The sequence below is a fragment of the Electrophorus electricus genome, chromosome 12 (assembly GCF_013358815.1).
Source record: "Electrophorus electricus isolate fEleEle1 chromosome 12, fEleEle1.pri, whole genome shotgun sequence".
Taxonomy (NCBI): Eukaryota; Metazoa; Chordata; class Actinopteri; order Gymnotiformes; family Gymnotidae; genus Electrophorus; species Electrophorus electricus.
This window is the reverse complement of record NC_049546.1, coordinates 14,257,522-14,273,392: the sequence shown is the minus strand read 5'-3', so window position 1 is coordinate 14,273,392 and position 15,871 is coordinate 14,257,522. Positions and strand designations below refer to the sequence as shown.

Here is a 15,871-nt window from a genome sequence, read left to right as displayed (position 1 = left end):
AATGCCACAGGGCATTTTGCATTAAACCATACTTAGAATATAGATGCTTTCCCATTCTTTGACAATAATATCAGCAGGAGTTCTTTGCTGGCATGCAGCAGTGTGTTCATTATTTGAGTAAACTCCCTTTGTTTTGAAAGCAATTTGCAACCAGGTGATAAAATATGATTTTTTATAAAGCTATGTGTGTAATCAATTATTTTTTAATGTAAGGCACCTTCTGCTAATACCATTGTCTTTAAGAACTGTTAATGACTACATAAAAACATGACATAAGACAATTCAAATAGTTTTTCAACATCTAATAGGGCACTGCTTCCTATAGTTAAATAATAATTAAACACTTAATGCTCAGCTCATTATTGAGACCCTTCTGATTAGGCTTACGTCAAGTTTTGTTTCTCCTTCCCCTGGCTGCTGGAATGGGTTAAATCAGCTCTAGTTTCTTTTCCTGAAATCAAAATAGAATATTTTATTAATCCAGATAAAACATTTAATAGTAAACATTCTAAGTTTTTAATCCATAACCAACATCTGCAGTATTGCAAAGATTTCAATTTTATTCACATTTTCAGTTAAGTTTCAAACCTTTAATAATATTATAATCATCTACAAGATGGTCCAAATTGCCTACTTTCCCAGCAATTCCATGGATAGGCTAGATGAATGCCACTAGATGGCAATAAAATGCCTGTCTAAAATATCTATAAAAAATCTTCACTGATTCTGTGAATGACACCATGCCCAATCCTCAGAACAAAACAGTCTGATCAAATGTCAGATTCAATATCAGAGAATAATGCCAAGATAATGCCATAGGAATACCCTTATAAAAAGTTACAGTGCAAGTATTTTCATTTTTTAATGTACTTTTGTAAATAATATTAGTTTACATTTCTTCACATTTCACATTACAGCTTGTAACATTTGTGCAAATCAGAATACAGTAAAATTAAGTTACTGTAGAATTATCATTACATTGCAACCTTAACTTCCATCTGCTCATCTAAATTACTTTATTGCAACCAGGTCAGGTTCATTTAGTGTAGTTTTAAAAAGTCATTATGTAATGTTCCAAGCATACAGATTAAAGCCTGTAATAGTATGCAACTTATTAGTTCTGAATGTTTCTGAAGGATGTCCAGTAAACATGTAGGACTGCCATTCCAGCTTCAAACAGAAATCTCATTGTTTTCTTATTACCACCCCCTCAACAATCCATTCAGCTGTAACCATGAGATCTTTTAGTTATGAATACACCCACATGCATATTTCACACAACAGAGTGATTGAGACCCTTCTGATTAGGATTAATATGGATTTACTGATGAAAAATACCAGGTATTTTCAAAAATAATATTCATTTTACTTTTTTTACAATTTTATATGGTATCTTCTGTACTAAATATGCAAGAAGACCCTGTTTAATCCAATAGGTTTAACCTTAGAAATGCCAATCATTGCTGGTCAAATATCAATGCCCAATATAGACAATAATATAAGGGGTCAAAGAGTTAAAGCTGATGGTAAAATGTATGTATGTTTATTCCTTTGACCAAGCATAGTTAATGCCATTGAAAACTTTAGCATACCCACAACAAAGATTTTTGTTAAAAATAAATCCTCTCACACCGCAAAGGATATTCTTGTGAGTGGAAATTTGAGAGAGCAACAGGATATGGTTTAAAATACTGCTTGAGTTTCCTTACCCCAAGAATAGTTCAACCCTGAATGACTAGTATTCTGTAAGAATTTCATTTTCCACACGACATCCCATTTGCATTCAGTGCAAACATAGTGCTATTATGAAATTTAAATATAACACAAAAGCTAGTAAACATTTGGAGGTATGGACAGATTTGCACCTGGTGCAGATTACCACAGAAAATATAAATTCTTACTGTTTTAAACAACTCTTCAAAGGTCTCCAAAACCAAAATATTATGACTGTACACAAAACTGCATGCCAACAAGTATCTTAAGTTATGCAAAGTATGACTTAAAATGCAAATGCACTGAAGAAGAAACTTAAACACACATTCCATCCATAAAACCAAGGAGGAACACAGTGCTAACAGAACAGCTGACAGCATACAGCATTGCTTTATAGCAAATCAATTGACAAAATATTTTCTACTTCTGACAGCTATGGTACAATTAGCTGACACTTTTATCTAAAACAACATACAACTTGAGAAAGTAAGGTCTGAACAGTGGAAAATTGGCAAGGGTGGGGCTTGAACTAGTAACCTTCTGACTGCAAAGCATGTACCTTAACTACAGGGTACAGTGCTGTGATTAGAATACATGCACATCCAGCTATAATTTGACGCTCAAAACAATTCTCAATGTGATACAGTAGGATCACAAACTTTGTTAAATACACATAAGGTTAACTGATTTTCCCTTGAATAAAAAAAAAAAAACACATACTACTTAAAAAAAAAAAAGCCTTGATCTCCAAGAGATTATCAAAGACAGACAAGTTGTATAATAAAGAGCTTTATAATAAAAACATGCTATTCCTATTCAATAGAAGACAGGAATAATTTTTTTTTTTAATTATAATAAAGATGTTAAGTTTATTGAAGATTGGGAAACATAGTGACACTGTGAATAGGTTTGTAGTATAAAATATCTTCCCAGAATTATGTTCTTCTAAATCACCATGCATCTTCAGTAACCTTAATTTTAAAGTAATTTTTAAAAAATCTCAGCCAAGCAACATTACCTGCTACAGCTTTGAGTGTTCACCTTTGAGTTCTCTTAAAGTATGGGTAAACTCAAACTCATACATATTTTCTTTGTTCTCTGTATTCTATGAAACATTTTAAAACATCAAAGTTTTTACAGAATCTTTTTAGTGGTAGAAAATTTAGGAGTTGTAGAAGCTGTGCAATTCAGCCCTAAGACTAGACTCATTATTATCAATGGCTAACATATCTATTTAACAGAGCAGCAGATGGAAATAACTAAGATTGTTGTCTTCGCAATGACTTGAGAATGGCATGTTATTCCTCTGCCTGTTTTAGGCATGCCACACTGTTATTTCTTCATGACTCTAAAGGGGGCAGTACTTCCCCTCATCCCTCACACCCCCTCACCTCTATATCAATCAACATTTTTCTACATGTTATAAATGTTATAATAATAATTCTACATATAAATAACAAAAATATGTACAGTATATACATTAATAATGTGAAAATTGATTTGGTTTTGTTTGCTTTACATTTTATTAATTTATCAAGAACTGGGCAGTGATAGAGATTTTCAAATCAAAAATGTAATAAATGTTATCTGTGCATGCCATGTAATAAATCTGTTTTGTTTTCAACCAAACTAAACTTAATACTTTTAGAACATAAATAAAGAAACCTACCAGGTTGCTCATGCACAACCTGACACTCTATCTCACTCTTGTCTTTGTTTTCTGAAAAAAAGTAAAAGAATATTATTAGTGTAGACCCCTAAGAGTGTTTGGGATGATTTAATAGCCACATAAGAAAACCTTGTCTCTCATGTTCACAATACATAAAACAATTACTGTACAGACTAAAAACTATATTTAATATATGATATTATATTGGAATGCACATGAAAACCAGTTTATACTGGCTTTGCTTGGCCTAAAATCCTTTTTCCCCTACTTTCTCTTTAAAATATAGCCACACCCATTGCTTTCCACTTTCTCTGCCTTGACCTCAGAGGGAGACAGTGAATGAAATGGATACTGCATAAGAACAATAAAGATAGCATTCTTATAAACAAGCCATAATTATGAGATTATTTAAACTTGCACACACTCAAACATTTGCTTTCAATTTTTTGGAACATGAAGGTTGAGATTTGTTAATTCCCATGTATAAAATTAGTTAATTTCTATGTTAGACTGAAGATGAGAAATGAGAGATAATCTAGTACAACACCTGCTACAACTACATACCTAAAATTAAATGCATCTTCCCACTACTTTGGATCACTTATATCTGTTTTATCTGGCCAAATAAAAAAAATACAACACATTTCAGGGGGAAACAATCAATTAAGGCAGCCTAATAATCTTTTATACTAAATCTGCAATTTCAGGTTTCAGGTATAATCTAGGTTTAATGTGACTAAATATTTATTCCCCTACCCTGTGATTTCCTCACAGGGAAGCTATCACATGCAAATTCCAATTTGACTACCCAGTCTTGCAGAGGTATTCTGCATACAGTATATCATGATTTCACAGTATGAAATGTGTTACATTATATAATAAGCTCTTGTGCTTAAACAGGATAACTAACTGTCTACACCAACCACTGATTTATTTATTTTTTCTCGAATTTTTAGATTTTCTTCTCAGGACACTGTAAAAGAAATACTGAAACATAATTTTGCTTCTTATGTCTTCTTTTATACAATAATGTAACAATTGATAGTGGATAAAATAATTAATTACTTAAACTTGATGCAAAATATTGATGTTTTTTATGTTTGTTGTCCTAACACTGAATTGATAGATCATATTTTTAAAACCCTTTAAGTGCTTAACATTCAAGTTCAAGTTAAAGTTCAGTTTATTTGTCACATACAGTCATACACAATATAACTTGCAGTGAAATGGTTGAGAGTGCTCTGTCCAAACTGAGGAAAAAGAAAAACAGGGGTGCATTCACTTTGTTTGAACAAAATTTCATTGTTATGTCATTTACCATGGGATGAGAAAAAGTATATTTAAAAAATGACAACTGATGAATGTTAAGACTTTTTCACTGAACCTTCAAAACTTCCTGTTTCAAAGACCAGTGCTTTTTTGATACAAGTAACTGGAGCAGCTGAAGGAGGAATAAAAAATTCCCATGTCATTAACTGACACTTTAAACAAAAATCACAGACAGGTATGTGCCAGTGGAGACCTGCCCAAGTGCTGAAAAACAACTATAATTAAGCCTCTTCAGTGTGGTTTTACTTTAAGTCTAATGACCATTTAGGACTCAAAGAAAATAACTATTTAAGAAAGACTGGAAATAAAGAGATACTTTATGAAAGGAGTCAATAGTCATCTTAACATACAATAAATAGAAATCCTGATTTAACACGTTACCACTCGCATTTCAAAGTTTTAAGAATTTTAAGAATCTCACTTGTCCTAATAGACTGAATTGAGGATCCAAGTTATATAACTGAAAAAGTGATTAATTAGAAACTCAGAAACCTGGATACTTCCTTAGCGCAAGTGTTGACTCTCACCTGATAAAGCTGATCAAGATGGAGACCTTCACAATTTAATGGTGGTTATATCAATAGTACACAGCTGTTCATAAACAACATAGAAATGTTTAGTTTCACTCGTCTCTCAACTGCACAAAACTCATCATCCATAATTCTGAAAACATTGTGCCTTTCACTACCCTGTTGTTTCATTATATGGCTAGTTATTTCAGAACTGTGACTGAAATAGACATGGACCTATGGCAATAAAAGCCAGGCTGGGTGAGCTTGCCACTGTGTTTGCACAGAACAGTGTCTGGTAGAACAGCTGTGTACACTTCAGAGTGGAATCCATAATCATTCTGGTCACCTTGCTAAAGCTGGAGTCAGCACACTAGAACAAAGGACACAAAATACAAAAACTAAATAGTTCAAGATCTGACTTTAGTTAATGGACCCACTCAAGAACAATGTCAAACAAAATATGCATGTAAAATATGGTAAGAGTTACAAAGTTTTCACAGTACAAGTTTAAACAGATGCAGACTTTGGGATAGGAAAACCCAATAGACCTAACAAAAATGTAACAGATACTAGTGTATATGGTACATCCTAGTGATCACATACTGCCTATAAAGTAATACTAGACACACCCAAATTTGAAAAAGAGAAGCAGGCCATCTTCCCATGCTCACAGAGCAGAGAGCAGAGAGCAGAAAGCCCCACCCTGGCCTCCAGTCACACACATTCCTTTATAGATCTGTAGGGCCAGCTGGAAGAGTGCCCAGCCCCTCCTGCAGTGACTAACTCCAAAACAATGTTCTACACTTGGCCAATTACTTTGTTCCCCCAGTGAATCCGTACAGAATCACCCCATTTTGTTAAATGTTTCCTAACACTGATTGAAGACAAAGTGACTTGAATTATATATTCTTTTTCACAAAAAAAAGAGTAAAATACATTTTATACCCTTAACCTTGGACTTAACCATGGGCTTAACCTTGTTGTTTATAACACATAAAACATAGGTCTGCAGAGTATATTGTATTGAGTGTATGACAGCGTATTAAAATGCATTAGTCTTTCAGTTAAATTATTTTCAGTTAAATTATGATGTCATAATTTACGTTTCCTCTTACCTTAAATGAGCACTGAACAAAAAATCAGTTTTAATATATCCTCTTTGGTTATTTTAATTTTTATGTTCTATTGTTTAATTGGACAAGTATGCACATGGTAACTCACTTCTAGATGATCCCAATACTCAATAAATCTACTGGTTGTGGTCTTTGTACATATAAAATAGAATGAACTGATGTAAAGTACTGGCTCACTTTCAGTAACTAATACCTCTGTAAATCATGAAGTGAAAAAAGTGTAGTCCAGAACTCTGAAATGCTGTAATGACTCATGATAGCATTCTCAGCCCCCCCCCCCCCCCCCCCCCCCCCCGCCCCAAAAAAAAGATGCATATAAAATTTAACTAATGATTGTTATAAAGGAATACTATTTATATGGACCAATTTAGGAATGCAATGTGTAATAAATACTGGTATTATTTATAATACCACAAGCAATATTCCATGATAAACACAGACCATGGTATGAACATTTGTACATAGTGGTGAGTGTGAAGGACAGAGAGAAGCAGAGCTTAATGTCACTCAGAAGACTGGTGGCTTCATATAATTCTGTACATACCAGAGGTCATGTAAAACATTGCTAAGCCTTCTAATATAAAAGTTCAAAAAATACAATAATTATACAATATAGAAATAATATTATAATATAAAATGTGTCAAATGATGAGTAACTAAGAGAAGAGTGACATAAACACGTCTGCTAACTTCTGCCACTGACATAGCCAGTATCCTCTTTTTTATCTATTTGCTAACTTAATAAATTCAGTAATCAAGACTGTATCTTGTGTAACCAATTCAATTCTTTTCAGGAGAAAGGTATTGGAACAGCTCTTACATCAGAATAACATTTAAAAGCAGTGTTTGGCTTCTTGTAACAGTTCTGTCAATACATCAAACAGGTATCAACAAGTTGAGAAAGATCTGTTATGCTGTCAAGAATCATTTACCACATATATACCTTAACTGAACATGAAGTCCTCGGCACTAATTCTGATCTTTTAGTCATGTTCATTCCTGCAAAAGATGTACCCATAGATTCATATTGCTTATACTGTTGCCACACCTATCAACTAAAGAAAATGGTGTGCATGTACAAAGTTGGGGTTTTGGAAAGACTGTGAGTTTAACAGTAAAAATACATAGACAAATTGATATTTATTTCCCCTCCCCCCTTTTTTATGGCCAGAAGAAAAAAAAATCCATATTATTCTGTATCTTTCAAAATACATGAACCAAGCTATTTTACAAGATTCAGTTGTATGTGAAATTATAAAAAATCAACATGCATTTTAAGTCACTGGCATGTTGGCAGAGACTGCTTCTTTTACTCAATTGTTCCTAACTTCCTCAGTCAGTAATTCTTAGGTGTGGCTTGATTTGTACGAGTTAAAACACAAAGAACATCTACAAAAATGCCAGAGAAGTCAAAAAAAAAAATGTGTTAATCATCATACAATCATAACTGCATCTTTGAGTGGATTCACTATTTTTGATAACAAGTATATGTGTGGTCCAAACATATCTGTGATGAACCAAATGAACCACAGACAGTTTATATCTGAATAAATACAAACTTAATATACAATACAATACATACAATACAATTTATAATAATAATAATAATAATAAGAAGAAGAAGAAGAAGAAGAAGAAGAAGAAGAAGAAGAAGAAGAAGAAAAACAAGAAGAAGAAGAAGAAGAACAAGATGAAAAGTCTTATTGTTGTTGTTGTTATATCTAAATAGTTTTTGCCAAGAAATGTTTGTTCAGGAACACACTAAGATACAACAAAGAAATATAACATTCTGTTTTTAAGGGGATTATTCCTACTCTACAGTTCTCCCTTTGGTGTAGAAGCAAACTCTCTAAAAGCCTGTAAGGAAATGACAGAGGAAGTGTGTGTGAGTCCAGACTCTTTCCGTTTCACACTAGCATAGCAAACTCTGCAAAGGCAGCCCTCCTGTCTACCCTATAAACATCTCACAGGAGAAAACGGTGCCTCCATCTGAGACTAGCTCCTGTGAGCCAGGATGCTTTAACCCACAACTCTGTGTCTAAACATACAATACAGAGTATTCATCAAAAACCATTTCTGAAGAATTGTTCACTGAACATTCATCATGTACTAGAGGCACACACAGTAACATAAAGATAATTAAACTTGAAATATAAGACAACGCTCGACTTTGACTGATCATAACTGTTGATATGACTGAAAAAGCAAATCATAAAAATATCCCATTAGTGAAATTATTGCAAAGGAAAGAATAAAAATGTAAACAAGCTATACTTCATCTTCCATATATTGTATCAACAAATCTCACTGATACACTTTTATTTTTTGATACATTTAGCTAGAAAGGGAGCTAGAAGGGTGTGGCAAGAGAGGGGGATGGGATCTACAAATGCAGTTTGTCAGCCGAAATGACTTTCCAGACCTGTAGTTATTCATTTCAGCTTTTATGAAAAAGCTGGTGTTTAACATTTACAAAAGTAACAGAAATTACACCACTTTCTTTCTGTTTTTACACCCGTCAACAAATATGTTGGGGTTTTTTTAAGAAACTTGAAGATGGGTTAATTTATCTAAAGGAAACATAATATTAAATAAGAAAATAAGAGTGTTGCATGAATAAAACATTCATTCTTTCTTATTCTAACAAGCTGTACTTTTCCTTCTTCTGCTTCAGACCTGGTTTCAATTAGTAAGTCTTTCCAAACCACTACATTCCATCAGTCCCCCTCCCCCTCCTCACTCTCCACACCCTGGACAGGATCCCAGGTTAAGAAAATTGAGGCAAAACTGCTAGAACTAGGGAACTCCACCCATTTCAGTACATTTAAGCTTCATTTCAGAAAATGTTTAAATGAATAATTGATATAATGCCAGTGTAAGTAATATTTTTTCTTTTTGTTCCACTTCTAAAGTCATACAGCAGAATATCTGATGACGTTATCCAAAAACTGGGCTGTGTCCACATTTGGCAGGGTATGAAACTGCACAAGAGATTGGGTGTGAAAATAACTCTGAAAAATGAATACAATAATGTCGATTATTAAAAAGAAACTCTTGAGAATAAATGAGAATCTTAATTACAAAATTAAACCAGCGTGGACAACGTTCCCATATGTTGCATAAAATGTTTAAGCAAAACCAAAGGCGTAGTCTACTTCAGCGAGTCAGACCGATACATCCACGTTGCACAAACCCCAAAGAACTGGTGAAGTTTCCCCACCGACTGCAAGTGTGGTGGTATTCTTTGCATAACATGCAAAATATCAAACATTTTCTTCTGTATATTATCACAATAGAGCATATTATTGACATCGCCTTTAAAGAATATGAGGCCGCAATTTTTTCAACACAATATATTAATGTCGGATTTAGACTATATTTTTAAAATTAACATTGACTCTGCAGCTGATAGTCCCAAAAAACAATGCGCAACAGATTATTTGTGCAACTAGATACACACCCACTTCTCATGTTCGCATTACCCCTCTTTGGAGTTATCGGTTGTAAGAGTCATAAATAGGCATTTACATACAAGACGTTATGTACAAAATGTTATAGGGACCTATTTATGGTCCCTATAATTTTCGTAATTCCATCGTAACTTTGTCGTTATGATACTTTTCAGGAACTGCACTGATCTGTACACGGAATTTAGGACTGCACGTAATGCAAGTACTTATGGAATTTAGTTGTAGACTAGAAAGAATTTTGGAAAAAAATGTATTTATTACCTGGGAGTAGGTCCTGCTTCCAAATTTTTAACACCTTGGCATGAGCATCTTTTGATGTCCACGTCTTTCTTCCACAGCCCCGAAAAGGTTTTTTTTTTTTTTTTCCCACAGCCAATACTGCCGAAAACGTGTTCTTTGAAAGTTTGGAAACTTTCTTTTTCTCCGTTTTCTCCACGTGGTTTAAAAGCACTTTGTACTTTTTTAAAATTGCCTTACTCTCTCACTGTTCTTTCTTTTACAGTTGTGTCGTCGTAACTTCGGGCTATGGAGAATGGCTTAGAGTACAGCAGGGAAGAGATCTTCAGTAGGAAAGAAGGGGGGAGGTAACGGTGTAACAGGGAGTGGCCGTTTGCGCTTTGGTCCAGCCCACCCACTGTTTGATTCACTCACAGCCTTGTTGTCGAGACGAATTTGGCATAGTGAAATAAGTTTACTAATGTGTACAAAACACTCATGAAGGCCTACAATGCATTAATGTAACGTAATGCGATTTTGTTAATAATAACTGAATAAGGTTATTTCCCAAGTGGTGTAATGATAGTGTAATAGGTGTTGTATTTACACATATGAAATGATAAATGGTTTATAGTTGGGACTGTGATTATTCATTGATTAGACACATATTGTAGTAATACATATTTCATATGTGTTTGGAATCAGATATTTTATAGTATTTATGAAAGGGTTATGAATGTAACTTCAAAGCAACAGTCATTAAATAGAGCTTGTTAAGAGGCACTGAGCCACTTATATGTTAACTAGTCTGTTCTTGTCTAGTGCAGTGGTGATTTTCCCCAAACACTGTAAAGTACTCAAGATTATTTCATCCTTTACAGAGAATTGTCAGTCTTCTTACTAGTAGAGTTATTTTGAGAAGCATATTCCAGAACTTATTGTATTTTTTCTTAGTCTCGGTAGGAAAGATTAATTTGCAACATAATTAGCAGCCACACAAACTATTTTGTCTGTTTAAAAATACATAAGCTACACGTGATTTACATAAAATACATGCATATTCAATATTGGAAAGTAATCCATGTAGATTATCTGTATGAATTAGGTTGGAAAGAATTTAAATATTTCTGCTGAACAATATTTTTGAAATGTTCTAAATATGATAAGAATGAACTTTCAAATGAAATATGAACTGCTATGCTGAAAAAGACAATATACCTATCCTACAAAACCAGCATGCCTATTATCTGATTTATATGGCTGTTGACTTACCTGACGAACCTGTCATGCTAAGAATGTGCCAAACGGCCTCTCCCATTTGCAATCCTTTCTTCTTCTTTTTTTAACTGCTGCAGCGTACATTACTTACACCTATCAACACAGTCTCTTCCCAAGGTCTCTACTGTCCCAATATCCTTTCAGATTCCTACTTTGTTCTAACATTCTAACCAGGCATTACAAATACTGTATTCATTGGTTAACAGAAACCTAAAGGGCTTAAGATATTAATGGTAAAAATACATTTATTAACAACAAAGTTTATATATTGTTTCTTATTTTCACTCACGTTTTTGAAAGATTTAAAAATCCCATGATCATATAGGGAAGGCGATTAAGCAGGCACAGTCACAAAAACTGAAATGCAATGCCAAACTTTTAAGGTAAAGCATGTTTATTGTATGCATGGAGCTTAAAACTTTTTGTTTTACAAAATTAGTACCTTTTTAGTATTATTAATTATTGCATTGCAGCATTTGGGGGCTATTTGCAAATACTTTCATTACTATTGTCCTGTTACAGTTCCATTATGTTACACTTTAAAACCGTACTAGTTTCTCAGTGAATGTCACAGCTTCCCATAGCGTCAGGACAGAATGAAATGTTCTTTTATATTTATGTACCACCTATTATAAAAGCAACGATGAACTTTGGTCTCAGAAGATTTTGCATGAAATTACCCTACATGTCCATTTACCTCAGAGTATTTCTCAGTGTACTTTACAGTTGGCATGAAGGCTGTGTCTTATGATACATTTTCCTGCCTCCTATGAGTGATCATTAATTGCACAACATTTTTGAAGAAATTCAGCCATGTATTGGCCAGATATTGTTGCTATGTAACAGACAACATACAGAATACAGATACAGAAATACAGACATATAGTAATACAGTAATGTCCATGTCAGCAGTTTGCATGGAGTAGTGGGTGCATAAAGGCTTAACCTTGATGCAATACTTCGACAAATTTATGTCACACCCATATTCAGCACAGAGAAATAGCAAACAGTAGGTGAATTCAGTAAACAAAGAATAGGTTATTATACTGCCTCTCTTAGCAAAGAACAGCAGGGTGTGGCAAGCTACTATGGGTAAAGAAAGTGATTTTAATTAAGGACAAGAATAAAGTCAGTAGACTTTGCTGCAACAGACAGAAAAGCACAATAAAACTATTTTGCAAGCAAGAGAATTGAAGAGTAGGGTTTAACAACAGCTTACACTGCAATAATGTAATACATTAAAATTCCTTGTTGATTTGGCCCTGTTGCTTTTACTGCATACTTTCCCAGTGCTCTATGTTTGTTTGAAGCATCTCAATTACAAAACAGCGAAAAAATGTCAAAGAATTAAACATTTTCTGAAATTACGAGGTGGGACAATCCACAAAAGATTCATTGCTGTAGTCACAGCAAATCTATCCCATGCTTTAAGTTACTGTAAACTGTATGTAAAATGTAATGTCTCAATAGCTTAATACTAGGATATGTGGTAATGGGTGTGTTTCCTGGTGTGTAGTGCATAGGTGTGTCTGCTTGTGTGCACTAGAGTAGAGTAAATAACAAGAGTGAGTGCTGGTGTGTCAGGATGAGTCATCCTGTAGGACTACAATACACACCATAGCACTCATGCAGAGAATGGAGCAAAGGAAAAGAACAGGGAGGGGCAAGGGGCTGAGTTTGTTAGGTGTGTCATGGAATCAACTTCAAAAAATAAAAGGAGGAACATTTTATGTTAAGTGAAAAGAAACAGTAGAGAAGGCAACACCATGGAAATGGCATGGCGAAAACCTTTTTGACTTTGTGATAAAATAGTTATATTTCTCCTAGTGAAAACAATTGCACTCATTCAGCTCAAGAACATCTTTAGAAAAGGCTCTTCTGAAACGTAATGATATTGTTAAACAACTTTTCCAAAGTTGATTCTAACAACACTGGAAGTCTTTCTTCAGTACAGTTCTACAGAAACATCCCCATATGTCACACATTTTTAAGGTGGATATATATAGAGGAGGACACTTTTCTAACTCCTTGTGGTCATGCAACCTTAGGATCATTTTAAAATGGACATTATACACCTTTATTCATTCATCTTTACATACATGAGTTATACAGTATTGACAACTAAATGCTTTACTTAATTTTCATATGGAATGTAAGTTGTATTTTTTACAACATTTTACAATGATGTAAACTTTTGGTTCATGTTGTAGGATATCACTTTAGCCACATGCATTTGTCATTAGCTGGTTTTTTTTTGTTGTTTTTTTTTTGAGAACAACAGTACAACTGTGGAAACAAGCCATCACATCCCTCATGAACTGGAAAAAGCAGCACATCAGGCAACTGTGTTCACAAAAGAGCACTTTTAGTTTGACTATAAAATGTTCATTCAAGGCCTTGCTGTGATTACCTGATCTAGGCCATTTGGTCCTGTTTTAACACCTTTTGCTAGGCATGCCCCACTTTTACCTGCACATTCCAGTTGATCTACTTCAGAAAACAGCAATTACCAGACCATTGCCATGTACCATTTCTCTCCTTTTGCTTGCTTCTCATTTATCTCATTCTCTTTCTAAAAGTAAGCTATTGTTTTTTCACTGTATTTTAATGTCACATTAAGTAAAATAAACATTGTAAATGTAAATATTTTCATTGATGTGAGATAAAGAAAGACCTTTCTACTAACATATAAGATTAGTTGCTATGGTCACATTGTTTATTAGTTTAATATCATGGGGTTCCCCTTATCTGTGTCTTGTGATTGTATGGCTGTCCAGTAAGAAAAGAGAAAAGAGAACAGCATAGAATGTCAGACGGTTTGAATTGTGGTTTGCCCTGCAGATTATGACTCACCAACACGAGGGACAGACGAACCAAAAGGACTATTCTGGGATAGCTGCCATGGCTACATAATAAGCAAGGGGGCAGGCTATTGCAGGAATGTTTCCATAGTGATAATTTGTCTGTGTATATAAATATGAGAAGCCAAAACACTTGTTGAAGAAGGTAAAATCTGATGCTTTGCACATGCACTGTAAAGTGATGACACTCACTGACATCTACACCTAGATAGGCCCAGTGACTGCAGTATTAATGCCACCATAAATAACTATTAACAATAACAGTATCTAACATCTTTTTATACTTTTAAATCTGTGTTTGTTATACAGAAATGTCATTTGTCTCACTTTGTCTCACTTAACTAAGAACTTTCACATCTTTATTTTTGTCTTACAGGTATAAAATAATGCAGCACTTTTCAGAGTAAGTAAGCTAAATCAGGATATTGCTAAACTTTTATTCCACTTGGAATTATTATGTACTAATCTACACTGTGCAATTGCCCAATGCATAGATAAAAATGCATGGATCAACTAAACATTATTGGCAAAAATAATTAATTCCAGTGATAAGTACTTTGTGATAAATAAATGGTCGCCTGTTTTTTGCTGGCGTTTTCTTTCCTGGTTTTATTTATTCATTTTTATTTATTTATTTATTTATTTATTTATTTATTTATTTATTTATTTATGTATTGTGTTTGTTTGTTTTACAAGATACTTCTTACATTCCAGTCATATGTTTTTCTTCAGTCCAGCTCTTTGTGGCTGGTAGTCAGCCGTCAGGGGGGCCATTTTCCCCACTTCGCTATTTTTGTATCCAGGAACACACCGCTTAAGTCGTGTCATCATTCCTTCGTTGATGCCATGCTGTTAACTTTGGCTATATAAGTTACTCCAGATCTAAGGTTTTTTGCCAATGAGAAAAATAGTTTTTGAAAATGTATTAGGTTAACAAATCTTAATACAATACGTTTTGTTCTTTGTACATTTTTCTAGCAAACATCACTGGATTGTTTAAATTATGAGGTCGTTATTGAGTCAAAAATATAAGATTAGCAAACGTCAGTAATTGTTTTAGCAATTGTATCTTAACTATTTAGCCGAATGATCGCATAATTCAGAGGATCGACTGACATTTGGGTCGCCAACTAGGATGGTCTATAAGTGGTCAGTGGTCATGGGTGGAAACGCGCAACTCGGGCCGTCAAATGGAAATCCATTGCTGCAAACCCACTTTATTTAATATACGTCCAAAACGATATTTGTCCTGACTGCTAGCCTGATTCACTTAATCTGCGGCAAACGGGGGTGTATCCATCCCACGTTCGTCCTGACATTAGCCTCTTTTTGCACTGTAGAGCTAAACAGATCCTAGGTTCGTGTCAAGCCGTTGCGGACTCCTGACACCAGTTACGTTTTCTCTTTCCACAAATTGGAAATCGGGACCAGGAAGTATTTGTGGCGGCGACGGGTTATCGTCATAAAAATGTCACACAAATCTCCACTGGTTGCGTATTTGTGACGAGATTAATACATTGGAGCATTTAGACTGTTTTAGTGTTTCTTTTGTGTGCACGAAACGCCGCAAGAAATTATTAGGTTGGCAAAGACAGCGAAAACAACAGGAGGCTTAAATTCATTTTTGTACAACCAATCATCTAATCCCTACGTCATAAAGACATCCCACTCGTAACGTTTTGCCTCCCAG

At 34.3% G+C, this 15,871-nt stretch overlaps 1 protein-coding gene across 1 annotated transcript in view; it reads right to left on the bottom strand.

Moving 5' to 3' along the window:
- ahnak (AHNAK nucleoprotein) overlaps positions 1 to 10,349 on the bottom strand; it is a 34,499-nt gene extending 24,150 nt beyond the window's left edge. Inside the window, 3 exon segments of the mRNA XM_035532018.1 lie at positions 388 to 451; positions 3,383 to 3,433; positions 10,088 to 10,349. The gene's annotated coding sequence lies outside the window, so the exon portion shown is untranslated.
- Between the last annotated feature and the right edge of the window lie 5,522 nt (positions 10,350 to 15,871).